The 19,980-nt window shown below is 50.9% G+C and overlaps 1 protein-coding gene and 1 non-coding gene across 5 annotated transcripts in view; one reads left to right on the top strand and one right to left on the bottom strand.

Annotated features, from left to right (window-relative positions):
- Nucleotides 1-19,980, top strand: part of Elfn1 (extracellular leucine rich repeat and fibronectin type III domain containing 1) — a 64,394-nt gene that overhangs the window by 26,927 nt on the left and 17,487 nt on the right. The window lies entirely within an intron of this gene.
- Nucleotides 19,862-19,965, bottom strand: LOC121446661. Its single transcript, XR_005974095.1, has one exon. It is a non-coding gene; the product is annotated as a U6 spliceosomal RNA (small nuclear RNA).

Here is a 19,980-nt window from a genome sequence, read left to right as displayed (position 1 = left end):
GTGGGTTCTGAGGACTGAATCTAGGTCCCCGTGATTACAGTGGGTACTTTACCAACTGAACATTTCCCTAGGCACGTCAGTCTGCACATCTGTTTGGTCTACCCCGTACCCCAGCCCTGGGGTTACAAAACAGACCGTGTCTTCCTGAGTATGTGGTTATTAAGAGCCTACTGTGTGCTGTGTGCACGCTGTGTTGGTTTAGACCCCGCCATGACCTCATTTTCCCTGGAACGCTCTTTCCTGCAGTTGTCTCTATCCTCTGACATGAATACGTGCAGGCATCTCTCAGCTTCCTGCAGCCCCTCGAAAAGGTACCCACCAGGTAGGAGCAAGGACACAGAGCAGAACTCAAAGGCTTTCTTCTCACACACAACCATCCTTTAGGGAGGCAGCCTGACAGGAGGGGTTTGAAGGCAGGTGCCAGCTACTGACCCCAGGCAAGCGACTATCTCTTCCTTATAGTCCTCACCTGTCACGTGGCTCTAAAGACATGATCTGTAGCCATCCACGGTGGCCCTTGCCTATCATCTCAGCACTTGGGAGACAGAGAGGAGCTCAAGTTCCAGGCTAGCCTGGGCTACATTGTGAGGTCCTATCTCAAGCAACACACAGAAGGTGGGGTTGGTAGGCCCGCGGCGAGAGAGCTGATAAGTGAGAGGTAGGATGCTTTAGAAGAGAATCAAAGTTGGCTCGGGTGGGGGAGGGGGGTGTCCTTAGACAGGAGAAGAGGCAGGTGTCGCATGGCTACCCGGACAGGGCTGGCAATGTGCCTTCCTCGGAGAGGCTCATGAAGGGAAAGGCTTGAGTTCGCTGGAAGTGTGGCAGGAGGGGACAGAAGGCATGTGACGACCCTTTCTGTTCCCGGTGAGCACATTTGGACGGGGCCAACACAGCTGTCGTCACCCTTTCCTGACATGTCACCTGTGTCTAGATGTGTCTTTTATTTTACGCCTACATTTGAACGTCTCACCCAAAAAATTTTTTTTAGCCCATTAGAGACCAAGGGAAACTTAGCTTCATCTCAGGCAAACAAGCAAAATTCCAGCCTCATTTTCTTGTCTCTCTAATAAGCACTTCTCAAATGTACGGCTCGCATGCACGATTCATCAGGTTAATGTCTTCTCAATCCTGCCTCCCCTCTGCAGAGATTTTCTTTTCTTGCAGGGACACCCTCAGAGGGAGACTCAGCCTCAAGCTTCCAGGAGCAAATTAGCACTATTGGCTTCCTGGTGGGTTGAGAAGCTGCTGTTGGGGCTGCGAGGGAGTGCGGAGGTGGGGTGAGGGGTCCCTGGCCTTGCTGCCACACGGTAAGCTTTCCATAACTCACCAAGCAGGTGTGCCTTCTCAGGTCACAGAACACTTTTATAAGCACAAGCCTGGCATTGTAATCCCAGCACTTGGAAGGATTGAGGCAGGAGGATCAGAGAGTTCCAGGCCAGCCCGGGTTACAGAGTCAGACCTTGTCTCAAAAGGATAAAACAGTACCAATTAGCGTGGATGCTTTTCTTTAGCCTAGCATTTAAAGTTATTTTAATATAAACCCAGCATGGTGCATATCTTTAATCCCAGCACTTGAGAGGCAGAGGTGGTGGATCTCTGTGAGTCTGAGGCCAGCTTGGTCTACATAGCAAGTTCCAGGCCACATGGCTAAGGTTACATAGCGAGACCCTGTCACAAACCCAAAAACCCCAAAACCTTTTATATTTTTTTTAGGTTATTTTTTTTTGTGTGTGTGTGTGTGTGTGTGTTTCTGGGTGTGTGTGTGCGCATGTGTGTGGAAGCCAGAGGTTGACACTTCAGATCTGTCCCTCATCCTGTTCACCTTGTGTCTTGAGATGGTCTCTCACGGGAGCTTGTCAAGTAGGTTAGGTGACCCTGTGTGGCTGGTTCCTGAATCACATACACTGGAAATCATGGCATGCAATTTTCTCCCCCCTGAGTTTACATGTGGGGTCAGGATTCCTTGTGACGATTCACTGCCTTCTGCCATGGCGAGTATTCGTTGGTCTTAACCGCCGGAGAAGAATCTATTGTTAGAGCAGACGGGGGCTGTGCAGTTTGATGGCGAGGGCTCCTTCTATAAGACGTATGTCACACATTTAAAGTTTGTGAAAGGCTTACACGCTGGAGAGAAATCGCGGGCTCAGATACATGCGACTCCGTGCCAGACTGCTTCCCACGCAGCGGCCCTCTAAGCATCCCAGTGTGGCAGCCTGTGCTCCTTGGGCACCGTGTCCTCCCACTGTCAGACACAAGCAGATGGAAGCTTGCCCAGCTGGTGGGTGTGTCACGGTGCTGGACCGAAATTTCATCCTAATCTCCCCGAGGCACCTTGGGACTGAGCATCAGGGGCGGGGCTTATGACCACTTGTGTTTCCTCATCTGTGAAATGAATGCCTTTTACAAATATCTGTTCATTTCACAGCCGAGCTTCCCGTGTTTTCCCAATCAATTTGCCAGATTTCTTTCTGGATTCTGAAAGAAGGATCTTTGCCTCCGATGATACAGGACAGCAACAGTGACCTCCTAAGATGCTGTGTGAGGCCTATGTTTTGTTTGTTTGTTTATACTTTTTATTTTGGAGGATTTGATAGCCCAAGCTGGCTGTGAAAGCACAATCCTCCTGTCTCAGTTTCCCCAGGCTGGGAATACAGGCCTGTGCCGCCATGCTTGGCATAGGACGTAGTTGCTGATTATTTATACACTGATAATTAAATCTGGAGCAGTGTGCATGCCAGAGAAGTGCTCTGTCGCTGAACCACACCCCAGCCCCTCACTAGGGGACTCTAGGCAGGGGCTCTACCACTGAGCCACACCCCAGCCCCTCACTGGGGGACTCTAGGCAGGTGCTCGACCACTGAACCACACCCCAGCCCCTCACTGGGGAACTCTAGGCAGGGGCTCTACCACTGAACCACACCCCAGCCCCTCACTGGGGGATTCTAGGCAGGTGCTCGACCACTGAGCCACACCCCAACCCCTCACTGGGGGACTCTAGGCAGGGGCTCTACCACTGAGTCACACCCCAGCCCCTCACTGGGGGATTTTAGGCAGGGGCTCTACCACTAAACCACACCCCAGCCCCTTACTGGGGGACTCTAGGCAGATGCTCTACCACTGAGCCACATCTTTTCACTTTTTTATTTTGAAACAGGATCTCACTATGGGTGGCCCAGGTTACCCATGTTCACTCTGTAGCCCAAGCAGCCCCTGAAGCTGTGGTTCTCCTGTATCAACCTCCCAATATCTAGGCTTGCAGGCCTGCTCCCCCATGCTCAGCATATGGAATATTTTTAGAAGCAGAAGTTCTTCATTTTTGAGCAGTGATATTTATTAGTTTATAATTGTGTGGGTGGAAAGGAATTCTCCCTTGTCACCACATTATTAGTGTATTTTCAAACATGATAACATAATATATAAACTATATTACTATATCATATGATACACAGTTCTCTTTCCACGCATTTTGTATGGTTCAGAGACTTGTCTCACCCAGCTATACTTTCAGTTTTGAGTGATTGGCTACATTAAGCAGACAAGAAACCAAAGCAAAAGAATAAGTAGTAAACAGTAGATGCTGAGTGGATGGAGAGACAGACGGCAGAGAGACCGAGACTGACACAGAGACAGAGACATAGAAAGACAGAGAGACACATCATCGTCAAACTACGGGCTTGTGAACACCCTGCAGAAACGACCTAGGAAAGTTGAGGCAGTCAGCTGGAGCCATGACTGAGCTTTCTCTCCTCGGCTGCACTTCTGGCTTCTCTTCCCTCCTTCAGGTGCTTTCCCATCACGGGATAGCGACCTCTGGAAATCGGCTCACCCTTCCAGCTGTTTCAAGGATGTCATCTTCTCCTCTGGCCCTTTGGTCATGCTTCTCTCCCAGTCCCGGAGTTAAGGGGGCAGCCCGTCCTCAGACTGTGGGGAACACCCTGAGACAAACACGGGTGGATTTGGAAAGGGGTGGGTGAACCCACCTCAGAGTCAGCTTCTCATTGAGCTCAAATAGCACATGACAATCACCAGCACAATGGACCAGGCTGGAGTGGTTGGAAGTGTGACAGGAAGAGGTAAGTCAAGTTCACAGTGTTTGCGTTTAGAGAGCTGGCTGACGGAGGGCCGTCACCTTTCTCTGTTGGCTTGTTCTACCTCATCCAAGGGTAGATGCATCTCTAGGTGTGCCGTCTACACTCGTGTTAGTCCCACACAATGCCAGTTGCCATAGCTTCATAGCCCAGTTATCCATACAGACCCCACAGAACCTTGTTCTCCCAGCCACGCCTCTTCCACGCAAATATTTGAACCCATTTGTCAAGCTCTACAAAGAAAAAAGAATCTACTGGTATTTTGACTGGAATCTGGTAGAGCCTATAGATCTATCTGGAGAGGGTTAATTTCAAAAGTAAAGATAAATTCTCTTTCTCTATGCTCTGCGTGTGTGTGTGCATGCACGTGCGAGCGTGCATGAATATGTGTGGAAGTGTGTGTGTGTGTGTGTGTGTGTGTGTGTCCAGCAGAAGATGTCAGCTGTGTGGCTGGAGTTGCAGATGTTTGTAAGCTGCCTGGGTGCTTGGAGCCTGCCTCAGGTTCTCTGCAAGAGTAGAAGCTGTTTTAGTAATCTGCTTTTTGCTGTAAACACATAGACATCCAGTATACAGTTGTATGTGGATTTTACACCTACCACTTGACTGGGCACCTATTATTAATAGAATTCGCACATAATTTTGGCTTCTATATGCATAGTCATATCCTTGGAAAATGTCAAGAGTTTCATTTCTTCCTTTCTGAACCTTAGAATTGCCATTTCTTTTTCTTGCCTTGTTGCAGTGGCTGAAGTCACTAGGAACGTGTCAAATAGAAATGTCCCTGCTTTTTTTCTTGATCTCAGAGAAACTTCACCATGACGTGTGCTCTCTGCTGAGAGCCAGTCATGGTTTCCTTTGTTCTTTGGAGCCAGGACCTCATTATACATTTTTGCTGGCCTGGAAGTCACGATCCTTCTGCCTCAGCCTCCCAACTGAAGCAAGGCACACTTTAAAGGCTTCTAATTTGGATTCAGAATGATTTTGCGGAAGCGCTTGGTCCAGTCTACCACGGTCTAATGAGCTTTGCCAGGCACTGAGTTTTAGCCTTAACTTAGGGTTTTTTGTTCGCTATGTAGCTCAATCCTTATTTGGTGAGCACAAGTTGGATTTCATCTTATTTCATTAAAGTATTATTAAAATATACGTTTCTGGACCTGGCAATATGGCTCAGTGACTAAGAGCACTTGATGCTCTTGAGAAGAGCCTGATCGTACAACATGGAGCAACTCACGCAATATTTCATTTCCAGGGGACCTCTTCTGGTCTCCTTGGGCACACGCATACACACACCAAAATCCTTACAAAATGTGTTTCCCTGAGGCACAGGGCTGAACAAACCTGTGTACGTGTTAGCCATCTTCTTTTCCCTCTTTGAGTCTGATTCTTTGCCCGTGTGTCCGTGCATTGTTGGGCTTCAATGCTGGTATGAGTGGGTGTTGCCCCACCTCTGCCAAATGCATCACAGACATTTCCTCTCTGTACCACAGAGAGTTTCATTTTTGTTGTTATTTTTTTATGTACCTTTTCCTTATTTTTATTCGGCCAAACGTGCTTCTCTCCCCCTTTACAATTTATTCCACTCTTTCTGAGCTTGGAAAGCCGGCGTCTCTCCTGAGACCTCATAAGGATTGGGCTGTGTTTCCACCCAGCTTTTTTTCTTTATGGCTTAATATTTCACATTTAACGGTTTACTCCATCTGGAATTTGTGGGGCTGTGGGTGTGGGTGGGGTGAGGGGTTAATTGCAGCTCGGAGTCTACTGGGGGAAGGGGCCTCATTTGCACCTGAGAGTCTCTGGGGTCTGGCTTTCCGTGTCTGTGCTGAGCTGGGAGAGATTGAAGGAAGGAAGGAGGTGGCACGCTGTGCAGGCAGCGCAGGGACCAGACCGTGCAGCCCTGATTACCATAGGGACCGTTCTAGCCGCTGCCTCTGCCTGGGTTTAAGACGAAAGCAAAGCATTCAGTCCAGCTCAGCCTCAGGCTGTGGGATCCTGGCTCAGTTTCTTCTCTCTAAAATGGGCATGGTACTACACACCAATCACCCCAGGTCTTGTAAGCAGAAGTAGGAGGATGGGGAATTTGAGGCTAGCCTGGGCTACAGAGCACGATCCTGTTTCAAAACACAGAACAGGGGCTGGGGAGATGGCTCTGGAGGTAAAGTGCTTTTTGCACAAATGTGAGGATCTGAGTTCAATCCCCAGCACCCTACCTAAAAAGCCAGACACTAACTACAATGCACACTTGTAACCCCAGCACTGGGGGGGGGGGCAGAGGCAGTTCCACGTAGTGAGGTTCCAGGTCAATGAGAGACACTATTTCAAAATCCAATGTGGATAGCACCTGAGGAACAGCACACAAGGTTGACCCCAGCCTACACACACACACGCATACATGTGTGTGCGCACATATGCATAGACACCTCTCTACATGTAGTGTAAACCTGCATACGCTTGTGCATGCTCATGTGCCTACACGCACACACATACAATCGAGGAACAAATTAAAGGTCTTAAAGACTTTTAAGAGCTGTCACAAGGAGCTGGAGTGCTGGGGTGTGCTCTGTAAGCAGACAGGGACCAGGCGGGCTCATTTCAAATCCCAGCTCTGAGTTTCTGCATCTGATGGTAGAGATCACAGAGGGCATGGGGGATGGGTCCATAGGACACCCCACAATGACAGTCCTGGTCAGTGAGAGGTGCGTGGTCTTGGGAACACCCTCTAACAGGATAGCACCCACATTTGTTATCTTCGTTAAGGTCTTTGTTCAGGAGAGTGTGTCCATTTTAGGGTGGTGACCAGGGCCCACTGTGATGGGGACAGGAGGAGACAATGTGTTGGTGAATGGGGTCAGCTATTTGTCCAATTCTGGTCTGCGCCCTGTTCTGGGAGATGGGGAGGGGGTTGCAGGTCAACTCCTAGTCCCTTGTCCACTCAGCCCTGGCCTAAATAAAAGGCCACCCGAGAAAGCCTGCAGTATACACACAGATGTACACATACTTACACACGCATGCAACCTTACCTTTGAGTACACGTGGTCTTGCACAGACACAGACAGGGGAAGGAACACAAGTGTATGTAAGTGCACACTTAACACATCATCATACACTTATACATGTAGTCAGAGCCTCCGTGTGCACAGTCATATAGCAGACAGGCACTGGCCATGGACACAGTGTCTCACACACACACCATGCTCACACTCAGGTGCCGAGCTGGGCCTGGGAGTTAGCTGGGTCGAGCTGTCTTATTCCCACCAAGCCTGGCCTTCTAACCTTCCTCTGGTTTTCTGGTGGTCCCCAGACAGTCCCCACGCCCACTCCACTCGTATGGTCACTCTCCTGTTCCGTCCACCTTGGCGCAGCTCCTCTCCGTTTGTGCGCCGATCTCCTCAGCTCCCTGCTCTCTGTAGTGGCAGGATGTTTGTGCTGTGTTGGGGTGAGACTGACACGTGGACCCTGTGGCCCGAGGGCTCATGGGAGAAGATGAACTCTCAACTGTGGGTAGCTGCAGCCAGCACCTGAACAAGGGGACCCTTCCATCATTTGCTGGACTTGAAACTTGAGTTGTCATAGCCTGAACCCTGGGTGTGTGGGGGGGGGGGCAGGAGTGAGCATCGGGCTCCACCCATGTCCCTGTGAGCGATGCACCTAGAGTAATGGAGACTCGCGTGCCGCAGAAGCGTGATCACAGAGGGGTTCCTAAAGCTGGGCTCCTGCTCTCCCAGGGTGTCCGGGAAGACCTGCCTGCACAGCCTTGGGGACACGCTGGGGGTTGGAGTTGGGGTGGGAGTGGGGTCAGTGCCTCTGACCTTTCCCTTCCCAGCTGGAGGCCACCATGGCTCTCCCCTTCAAGTTCTATGCAATGCCCGGCGCCCTGACCTGCATGTCCAGTACTCAGTTGAAGGCAGGGGCTTGCATGGGTTGTCCTTTATGGGCCTAGGCTGCCTGTACCGCATGGGAGGGCTGGCAGCCCCACCCACGGAAAGCTTAGAGTCCTCAGTGGCCTGGAGTTGTCAGTTCCTATCGGGGTGGTGGTGAAGATGGCCTCCCCTCTAAACTGGACTGGGGCGGATGTCAGCTGGAGAGACAGCCGGTTCTGAGTCTCCCAGGCTGGTGGTCCTGACGTGGGGGGACTCTGAGAGAGGAGAGAGACACACTGTAGAGGACAGAGAGGTCTCAGTGGTATGAGCACAGGGCAGAAGATGAGGTGAGGAGCCGGTGCTCGGCCTGGGGTCACGGGGTCAGGTATTGGTCAGGTATTGGTGGTCATTCCCCTTCCTGCAGGGAACCCGAGGTGTGGTCTTGGGGACAGGGGGTGGCATGCAGGCAGTGGCGGGCGGAACAGCTGTGCAGGAGGCTGGACTGCTGGCATCAGCAGGCGCCCCTCCTCCCCCCATGCTAAACAATCCTGGCACAAATATGCAAATGGTATAATTACTGTTATTTGTTTTGCTGATATAAGTGTTTGAAATGCAAATGTCAACTCTGGGCGCTGTTGGTTTTTCCCACCCCTCTTCCCCGGACATTTGCAAGTCGATCAAGTTAGCCCTCATCCTGGGAACACTGGGGGTGCCCCATCGGAGAAAGTTGGAACCCAGGGAACCCACCTGCCCTGGCCAGTGCACTGACTTTTCCATGGCTTTTCCAAAGGTACCCATCTGTAGAGGAATCTCATACCCTTTTCCCACCAACCAATTGGGCGATCTGGCATCAGAACCTCAGTTTACCTCCCTGTGTAATGGCCCCAGACACTAACTGGCCCGTTGCAACTCTAGTGAAGAATCCAACTCTCAATTTTCTACCTTGGAGTCTCTGAATTTGGTCTGACTCTCTTTTCTCCAGCATCATGGACGATATATATGTTTCCAGAGTGGGTCCTGAGTTCAGATCCTGAAGCCTAGGTGATGGCTGAGGCTCTTAGGTAGACCCAAGTGAGAAAGTTCAATTCAAAAGCTTATTAAAGTCTCACCAGCCAGGGATGTCACTTGAATGCCACCACACCCTTGTGAGCCCGCAGGATCTTTCCCATGAGTTCTGTTCCCTTATCCAACTTGAAGCAGCTCTCAGTCCTAGGTGTCCAGATCTCAGGCCAAGCAGGCCTGGTGGCATGCCTCCTGCTGTGTGTGTGAGTGTGTAAGTGTGTCCTCCAGCAGAGCCACCGATCTGTCATTTGCTGTCACTCAGATACCTGTGAAGGGCCAGCTAAAGTCTTTCATCACCTGGGAGCCTGTTGGGCTCATGTACCTGAGAGACCCCATCTCGGCCTGAAGCCCACACTGACTTCTGCCTGTGTTCAGGTGTGTGTACACACATGCATATACATATGTGCAATTGCATGTGCATGCCCGTACTCATGCTATGTGACAGACTCCTGGCGACTGCCTTGACTTGGGTGTGGCAGCACGCAGCACTGGATGGAGAACACAGAACCGGCTCATAGCTCAGTGGGACAACAGGACCCTTGCCCCCAGCCCCCTGACGTCCACTCAGCGTTTGCGGTGGTGCTGGCTGGTGCAGCGGTCTGTCTTGGACAGCTTTGCTGCAAAGTCTGATGGTGGCAGAAACTGTGTCCTGGCCCTGCCCTGGGTTGGTGTCTTTGGCAGGCCACGGGCTGTCCTCAGAATTCAGTTTTCTCTCCTGTCTCAGGCCTGTTGTGTGGCTAAAAGAGCATGTACTCTCGCTTCTCCCTCGGGCATCGCTGCAGCCAGGACTCTGCCAAGCGCTAGAAGCTGGGGCTGCCTGGGATTGACAGGTGGCCCAGAGCAGGGACCTTGGCCAGTCCTGGGGATGGAGTGTAGGTGGTGGCCAGGGCCGGGCCTGCAGAAGGAACAATGACTGCTTTCCCTGGGTTTCATCTCAGCCCGAGGCCTCCTGCTATTCTTGTTCCATTTACCTTTACTGAGGCAGGTTTGGCCTCGTTAGCATATTCAAATACAGTCCATTATTATTTGAATTAGCTGTTAAGTAATTAGTTCTAATTGATGAGTGCTCCCCCCACTTCCCCGTGTATTTTTTGGTTATGTACATCCGCTCCTAACCCACAATTTTAGGTAATTACTGCCACTCACTGTCTATTTACACACACACACACACACACACACACACACACACACACACCACACAGTCCTCCAGCGACAGGTTCCTTGTCGCCTTTAACATTCCCCGCCAGCCTGGGAAATGCAGGCTACAGATTCAGCCATTCTCCAGCTCTGCCAGCCTTCCAGGGCACAAGTATCCCAGAGCCACCTTGCCACCCACATAAAACCTTTTGCTTTCCAAGTCCTCGGCCCCAGGATCTTCTGAGGTGCATGACACTGGGAGACGCTATTTATTCCTCTCCTCAGCCAAAGGGCCTCCAGATTGAATGAGAAGGATGAATGACGTAGCTACCAGGAAATCTAGATATTTTCTTGATGCTCAGAGACTAAGGCTGATATGTTGAATGGATGGACGGACGGACGGATGGATGGATGCACAGACGAATGGATGGATGGATGAATGGATGGATAGATGGACGAATGGATGGATGGATGGATACATGGACAGATGAATGGATGGATGGATGAATGGATGAATGGATGGATGGATACATGGACGGATGAATGGATGGATGGATGGATGGATGGATACATGGACAGATGAATGGATGGATGGATGAATGGATGAATGGATGGATGGATACATGGACGGATGAATGGATGGATGGATGGATGGATGGATGGATACATAGACAGATGAATGGATGGATGGATGAATGGATGAATGGATGGATGGATGGATGGATACATGGACGGATGAATGGATGGATGGATGAATGGATGAATGGATGGATGGATACATGGACGGATGAATGGATGGATGGATGGATGGATGGATGGATGGATACATGGACAGATGAATGGATGGATGGATGGATACATGGACAGATGAATGGATGAATGGATGGATGAATGGATGGATGGACGAATGGATGGATGGATGGATGGATGGATGAATGGATGAATGGATGGATGGATACATGGACGGATGAATGGATGGATGGATGGATGGATGGATGGATGGATACATAGACAGATGAATGGATGGATGGATGAATGGATGAATGGATGGATGGATACATGGACGGATGAATGGATGGATGGATGGACGAATGGATGGATGGATGGATGGATGGATGGATACATGGACAGATGAATGGATGGATGCATGGATTGATGGATGGACGGGTGAATGAATGCATGAATGGATGAATGAACAAGTGAATGAATCCATGCATGAACTGTTGAATACTCACATGCATAAATGAGGTGATCTGGGTACTTGTAGAGCCCCATTAGTGGCCACCTTCTCCAAGACTGGTTAGTTCAGCAACAGGGCTGCCCTTGAGCCAAGATTTCATTCTCCTGACTTAGTTTTCCCAAGTCATGGTCTTGACTAGCTCCAAGCAGCCTGTGCCCTGGGGATGGAGGGAAAGGTTGCTGGGGGTGGTGGTGGTCTTTTCATGGTCAGTCTCTCATGGAGATGGAGGCAAAGCCAGACATTGGATAGATACAGGCCTTGCTCATGCAGTCCCATGTAGAAGCTCTGTCCCTTGTTAACAGACAGAAGCCACAGGGGATGGCATAGGACTGCAAGAGGCAGCCAGGAGCTGGCAGGAGCTCGCACCACAGATATAGGTTGGACCCTGGTGGAAAGTGAGATGAGGCTTCTGCCATTAGCAAATGCTGTTTTGAACAGAATTCCACCTATAAGTGGTAGAGGCTGGACAAGATCATTGAGGTGTGCCCTCTTGGAACAACGGGGCCTGGATTCCTCCTTTCTGGGCTCTATGCCAGTCTATTAGTTTTCTGCTTGTCCAGCGGAGCAGGGCTGTAATACCACACATGACCAATAGGAGGTGCTGTTGGGACCTAAGGCTGTTCTCTGACTTTTGAATGGGGGTTTTTCTCCAGAGACTGCTTGCCTGCTGCATTTGAGCTTTGAAGAAGTCTACATTTTGAGTTACCAAACTACAGTAGGAAAGCATTTGGAAATTTGTGAGGTGCTCTCCTGTGTCACACGGGGTTGAGATGGGCCATATGGTGCCTTTCTCTGCTGGAGGTCAGACCTCTCAGGAAGGTGGCCCAGGAGGCCTCTTGGAGGAAGAGTCATGGATGATGATGCCTTCATAGAGCCTGGGATTCAGGAAGGCAGACACCTGGTCTCTGCTGTGCCACACAGAGAGAGGAAGGGGCAAATGCTCGAACAACACAGACCCCCGAGACTCCCTGACATGGTGAGTAAGACCCACATGGAGGAGTGAGCATGTGTGACCGCCATAAAACTGGGCAGATTTGGCTGCACTGATCTCAGGGCATTGGCACAGTCACGAGTGCGAACGTGAAGAGCCTGGCCTCACCCCGGGCCACGCCTCTTCTCGCGGGATCACTCCCATTCCCTCCCAACTGTTCTGCCTTTGAAGTTGTCGCCACTGGGCTTTGGGGAAGTCATTTTCCATCCCCAACCTTCAAAATCTATACAGGGCTTCCTGGGCCTCTCTAGTGAGGCCAGAGTATTTGTGAGACACCTGGGTTCTTAGGGGAAAGTAGCCGATGGAGAAACAGAGAAGCAGAGTGCTTGCACTAAGCACACAGCACCCATACCTGGAGATATGCCCACCCCTGCCCTTCTAAGGGTTTCCTTTAGGCCCATCCCCTTTCCTTCCTTCTTCTTGTGCCCCAGGCTTGACATTTCAAGTATTAAAATGCATCCTCCTGGACCTGGCAACACAGGCCCTGAATGAGTGTTTGTTGACTGAATGGAGGATGGTACGGTTCCCAGACAACTACCTGGAAAGGCAGGTGGCAGAGCAGATGGCCTCCAGGCTCCTGCAGGTCTGAAGGAGGCACACATATGCTCCACTGGGCTTCCTCAGGAACCCAGGGGCGGGACATTTTTTCTCAGTTGCCGGCACTGAGTTATAATCTGGAGGAGTTCAGGATGGAACTGAGGAACTCCTGCACACTAGGTCAGCATGCTACCCCTGAGCCACACCCCAGCTCCTCACTGGGGGATTCTAGGCAGGGGTTCTACCACTGAGCCACACCCCAGCCCCTCACTGGGGGATTCTAGGCAGGGGCTCTACCCCTGAGCCACACCCCAGCCCCTCACTGGGGGATTCTAGGCAGGGGCTCTACCCCTGAGCCACACCCCAGCTCCTCACTGGGGGATTCTAGGCAGGGGTTCTACCACTGAGCCACACCCCAGCCCCTCACTGGGGGATTCTAGGCAGGTGCTCTACCACTGAGCTACACCCCAGCCCCTCACTGGGGGATTCTAGGCAGGGGCTCTACCCCTGAGCCACACCCCAGCCCCTCACTGGGGGATTCTAGGCAGGGGCTCTACCCCTAAGCCACACCCCAGCCCCTCACTGGGGGATTCTAGGCAGGGGCTCTACCACTAAGCCATGCCTCTGTTCTCCAAGATTCCTTACACCTAGTTGTTCTAGGCTCTGCCACTTTTCCACCTTCCCTGTTCCTGCCTTTCTCTTTTTCCTAGTACAGGGACTCCATCCCTAGAAGCCTCTTTCCTGGAAGTCACTATTAAGAGTTCAGAAAGGTCCCTCCGTGTTATGTAGTCCTTGGCTGGATTCTGTGTCCATGAGCAGGGACTGAGCTTGTCTGGTGGCTGTGGTGATGGGTGTGGTTAGAACACCCTGGAGTTGGTGTGGTGGAGCCCAGACCCTCTGTGAAGGACACTCCCTCTCCTCTGCCTCTCCGCCATTGTCTGAGAAATGGACCCAGTGTCTGTTATCCAGGTAGCATCTGCTGACTTGTCCAGAACCAGTGATCCTGCCTTCCCTCCGTAAGCTGCAGAAGCCCAGCTTGCTGAGCTCCGCTGTTCTCCAGCACAAAACTGTTTATGTGCCCCAGGGCGACAGGGGTTGACAGCAGCCATGTTGGCCTGTTGAGCCGCTGTCTAGGGAAGGGCTGGAGACCGCGTAGCAAACAGCTCCAGCTAATTAGCGAAAGGTCAGGCGGCTCCTGGAGTCCCTGCTTTTGAAGTCTTGCCACAGGCGGGTAGAGCGGCTTGAAGAAGGCTGGGGTGACCAGACTCCTGCCCCCACCAAGCCCCAAATTGTCCAACCCATGACTCTGAGATTGGCTTTCTAGAAACTCCCCGGAGCAATGGGGCTGGACAGGCCCCTGGGCATCAGGGCTATGTTCCCAGAGGGCAGCAGACGGCTGTGACCTTCATGGCCTTGCCCTGGACTTCCCCCAGGTGATTCAACAATCCGAGGGCAGTGCAATGGGCTCAGACACCCCACCAGTGTGCCCCTCACGGGCCCCACCTCTCCTGCCATGACACCCTTTACAGCTTCTCTCTAAATCAATCTGCTTTTTAAAAACTTAAATACATTTATATAAAGGGAAGTTTTACAGCACAACACAAATGGAAAACAGGTCTCCCCGGCCATAAATAGAATTCATAATCATAAAAATAAATTCAATGGAAAGAAAACAATGTTATTAAATTCTCATTGGGTGCTGTAGCCCCAGGGAGGCTCAGAGCCCAAAGCTTGCTATTGCTTTATTAAAGAGAGAGAGAGAGGAGATTAAGACCTAGGAGTCCTGGCCTGAAACTTTCCACCTAAGAGTCAGAAGCATTTGCAGGGAATCTGAATTGGTAGCCACTCGCTAGTAAAACAGTTCGGCATTCTTTTATGCTGTGCCAGTTAGAGTGTGTAAAACAAAGACCCGCACTGTAGGGCTGAACCCCACACAGGGCTCCTCTTTCTTATGTGAAGAGCATGGTGATGGAGCGCCATCCTGAAAACTCAGTCTTTCCACGTCCTGTTCTGTCATCATGAGCATTTGTCCTCGTGGTCTTAAGATGGCTGCTGTACCTCCAGCCATTGCCTGTTTCAGGCAGGAAAGAAGGAGAGTGTAAGAGAGGCAAAGGAATCCTGTAGATACATCTGTTTCTTATTGCCAGGAAGGGAGCTGAGTTCACTCACCTGCTGGCCAGGATAAGTTTGCCAATGTACATAAACTAACTGCCCTAACCCATATTTCCCAATGGCTGTGCCCCTGTTCCCTACATCACCCCCACCATCCCAGCATGCCTCCAGGCATCACTGTGAACTGTGATGGAGCTGCAGGGGAGGGGCAGGCGTGATGAAGAAGGAGAGGGGGCTGGAGTGATCCGCCGGGTGACCTGAGTGGCATCAGGCTGAGGACACAGAGCTAGATGCTGTCGTCAGAGCTGTGGTGTGGAGACACATGGCCCAGAGCTGGGGAACATCCTGCAGAAGGGAGCATTTGCTTGGTGCCTTCTGCCTGAGCCCTCCTGTCACCTGTCCGAGTAACTCACGGTGCCGTGGCTCTGAGGACACATACAGAGAGGAGCTGGCCTCTGCCCAGACTCCAGCACGGACGTCTGTCTCTCTGGTCCAGCAATCTATTTGCTGCGCCGAGATCACAGGCGTTCCATGGCTGCTTGGTTTTCAAACACCCAGTAGGGCTGCAGCTCAGTGGAGGCTGTGGGGAGCCTGAGGCTCAGCTTCTGAGCCAGAGGCTTGTGGATGAGCCGGACAGGTTCACCAGGGTGGCCCGTGGAAGGAGGTGGTGAGAGGAGGGACCAGGTGTGGCAGACACAAGCTGAAGAGTAGGGATGTGTTCCCATCTCTCTGTCCTCCTCCCTCCAGACACCTCCATGCTCCTGCTGAGCCCCTCCCCAGTAACTGGATCCCCTAAGAAAGAAGGTTTCCCTCTGCACTGAGATGAGAGAATGAACCAAAACTCAGTAAATAAAAAGTATTTGTATCCTACACATAAGGGCTCAGGGGTTGGTGGCCAGGGCAGGTAGGGGCAGGCATCTCCTGCTGTGACTTCTTTGTCTGGGGCCAAAGTAGTTGCTTTAGCTCCTTCTACTGCATCTGCATCCTAGCTGGATACACACATATACACACTCACACACACACACACACACACACATCATACACACGCATATACACACATTCACATATACATACACAGACACACACAGACACTCACATATACACACATGTACACACAGACACACATACACTCACACACATACATACACACACATATACACACAGACACACACATATACACACACGTACACACACAGAGACACACACACACCTTGCTGGAGTCTGTTCTCTCCCACTCAGGTCGTCAGACGTGGCAGCAATTCCCTTTGCCTCCTGAACTATCTCACTAGCCCTCAAGTTTAAAGGATATGATGAGAATAGAAGCTGGCGGCCAATCAGAATTCTTGGACATAGATTCTCCATGAATGTCCTGGATCTTGGGACCTGGTAGAAGCAAGCAGGCACACGAGCACCTTAGGAGCCTGCACAGCATCATTTCCAAGGCTCTCTGTGGCCCCTTCCAGGAAGCCCTCTCTTGCTAGGAGTCCCCAAACAAGAATAAATCAATATTCTTAGGAAAGAAAGGGCACTGGAGAGGGTGTTGCGCCCACTGTCCACACAGCATGTTAGACCAGAAGGAGGTCCATTAATCATCGCATAGGATGAGGGGTCAGCTAGGGAGGATTCTGCTCATGCTCTGGTTGAGGTTCCAAAGCCTTAGGTGACATTCAAGTTAATGAGAGAGGCTCAGCAGATAAAATGCTTGCTGTGCAAGCAAAGGGACTGAGTTCGAATTCCACCCATATCAAATGCAGTGGTGCGTATCTATACTCCCTGCACTCCTACGGGGAGATGGGAGGCAGAGACAGAAGGCTGCCAAGAAGCTCATGCGCCAGCTAGCCTCGCGTGTTCAGGGACGAAAAAGACACCCTGCCTTGAACAAGGTGGAAGGCAAGGACTGACACCTGAAGTTGTCCTCTGACCCCAACACGTGTGTGATGGCACACATGTTCTCTCCCTCATACATGTGACTATGCACACATTTGTGCATGAACACACACACAAATAATAATAAAGCTAAGGACAGCCACTTGAGGGTTCTAGAAAAGTCTGAGTTCTGACTCTCTGCTCTATCACCTGCCCAAGCCACCAACCCTTCCAAGTCTTGGGGACAGAGCAAGGGGAAATCCACTTGCCAAGGAGCTGTCTCCTTGTCCTTAGGAAGAGTTAGAAAACACTCTAGAGAGGGGCCGAGACTTCATTTTTACCATTTTTATCCTGATCTGACTGTGTGTCTCCAGGGAAGTGCCTTACCCCGTCTGGGCTAAAACCAGTGATTGCAGAGGCTGAGGTGGCTCCTGGGTGGCTGAAGAGATGTGTGACAACCTGGGGGAAGCTGAAAGGGGTGTGCAGCCTCCTGGGACCCATGGTTCTGCTGTGCTGTGCTGTGTGGCTGGCTCCAACCCTTGGCAGCTGATGGAGTTTGTGTTTATGGAGACAAAGAAATGGACCAAGTTCCTGTCCCCTGCTGCCCAGAGCCCCTGTGATGACTTGGCATCTCAGCCTAGTCCTCAGAATGAGGGAAAACCGCTTTTTCTCTCCTTTGCCAGAGCTGGAGACAGACAGACAGACAGACACCTGATCCCCACTCCCTACCCACCTCAGCAGGACCCCACAAACCAGTGTTTGAACCCACATCCTTCTGAGGTTCAAGGCCCCCCTGAGGGCAGCCTGTCCTTGTCTTTGCACACCTCCGTGGATGGGGAACTCAGTCCGACACCACAGGCAGCTCCTTTTCAAAACGTTTTAAAATTTATTATAAAATATTCAAGACATCTCAAATATTTAAGGAATCCCTAATAAATATTTCACTAATTATAAAATATTTACTATGACCAAAGGTATAAAGAATAACACAGTGGAGATCCCTCCCAGGTGGCTTCTCATACTCCGGAGGCTTCCCGCGCACAGTAGCGGTTCCGTCCCTCTCTGTTCTGCTTGTCTTTTGACTTTGGATTCTGCCGAAGTCCTCAGAACAGAATTGGCCATTGTAACATCTGGAAAGGGACACAGCATGGGTTCCCTATGTAGCTCAGGCTGGCCTCAAACTTGTAATCCCCCTGCCTCGGCCTCCCGAGTGCTAGAATTGTAGGTGTTATTCTCAGTCATTGTAGATCTTACTCATGTCTATGTATGGCATGCGTGCGCATGCGTGCACATGCGTGAATGAGGGTGGAGACCAGTGACTGTCCCATGCCTTCCTCTGTCATAGCTTTAGAGACAGGGTCTCTTCGCTGAACCTGGAACTCACTGACTTGCCTGGACTCTCTGGCCAGTGAGTGCAGGGTGGGGGGTACTTATCTCTGCCCTCCCCCAGGACTTTATGGATGAGTTCTGAGGTGTCTGAACTGGATTCTCATGCATGTGTGGTACTTTACCCGCTAAGCCATCTCCCAGCTGCCCCAGAGCTGGGAACCTTCCCCATAGCTACTGAGTCAATGAAGAAGGCCACATCGAGTCCTTTCCCCTTCCTTAATTTTGTGATTCTTTATCCTCATGCAATTTTACATTTATTTTCTCTCTCTCTTTTGGGTATTTATTGATACAAGCAAAAAAAGATTTCCCTTAATTTCATAGTGGAATCTAAAGGCGTTGTTTAACTAATGATTCCATTTGATTTTGTGTCAACTGATTAAATGTCAAAATCAAAAATTTAATAATAAATTTTTTTATCAACACTATTGCTGTTATTTTCATATCTTCCTGTCTCTTTTCAAGTCCATCACTGATACAGGCTTTCTGAACCAAGCTGTCCCTTCCCGGAATCATCTGCATAAATACGCTGGGTGCACTAAACCTTTTCTGATTTGTTCTTTCAGAGGCCCTTACCCCGTCCAGCTTCTTTTTCATTTTTTATTCATCATTTTTAAATTTTACATAGCAACCACAGTTTCCCCTCCCTCCTCTCCTCCTGTTTTCCCCACCCTGCTTCCCCTCCACCCTCTCCTATCCACTCCTCTTCTGTCTCCATTCAGAAGGGGTAAGGCCTCCCACGGGAATCAAAAAAGCATGGCATATCAAGTTGAGGCAGGACCAAGCTTTTCCCCCTGCATCAGGCTGAAAAAGGCATCCCACCATAGGGAATAGGTTCCAAAGAGCCAGACCATGCTTCAAGGACAGGTTCTGGTCCCACTGCCAGGGGCCCCACAAAAGACCAAGCTACACACTGTCACCCAGATGCAGAGGGCCTAGGTCAGTCCCATGTTGGCTCCCCAGCTGTCTGTCCAGAGTCGGTGAGCTCCCACAAGCTCAGGTCAGCTGTCTCTGTGTGTTTCCCCATCATGATTCTGATGATCCTGCCCCCCCCCCCCCTACAGTTGGTTGTATCATCCCTCCAACTTCTCTTCAACTGGACTCCTGGAGCTTGGCCCAGGGCCTGGCTTAGGATCTCTGCATCTGCTTCCACCAGGTACTGGATGAAGGCAATCAGGGCAGTTACCAGTCTGATCACAGGGGAAGGCCGGTTCAGGCACCACCTTCTCCATCATGGCTCGGAGTCTTAGCTGGGGTCATCCCTGTGGATTCCTGGGAGTTTCCCTGGCACCAGGTTTCTCCCCAGCCCCACAATGACTCCCTCTATCAAGATAACTCCTTCATTACTCTCCCCTCCTCCCATCCCCATCGTCCCCATCTCGACTGTCCTGATCCCTTGCACTCCCATCTCCCCAACCCCTTCGCTCTACTTCCCGACCCTGCTCCCAGTTTACTCAGGACATCTCATCTATTTCCTCTTCCCTGGGAAATGCATGCATCCCTCTTAAGGTCCTCCTTGTTACCCAGCCTCTCTGAGCTGAGATTGTAGCCTGGTTACCCTTTGCTTTACATCTAGTGTCCACTAAAAAATATGGAATGCTTCACGAATTTGCACGTCATGAAAATGCAGGGGCCATACTAATCTCTGTATCGTTCCAATTGTAGTATACGTGCTGCCGAAGCGAGCAGTTCTACACTTGTACT

This window comes from Microtus oregoni, unplaced genomic scaffold (assembly GCF_018167655.1).
Source record: "Microtus oregoni isolate MIOR12 unplaced genomic scaffold, Mior012 000003F_ref0000135, whole genome shotgun sequence".
Lineage (NCBI taxonomy): Eukaryota > Metazoa > Chordata > Mammalia > Rodentia > Cricetidae > Microtus > Microtus oregoni.
This window is presented reverse-complemented; position numbering and strand designations above follow the sequence as displayed.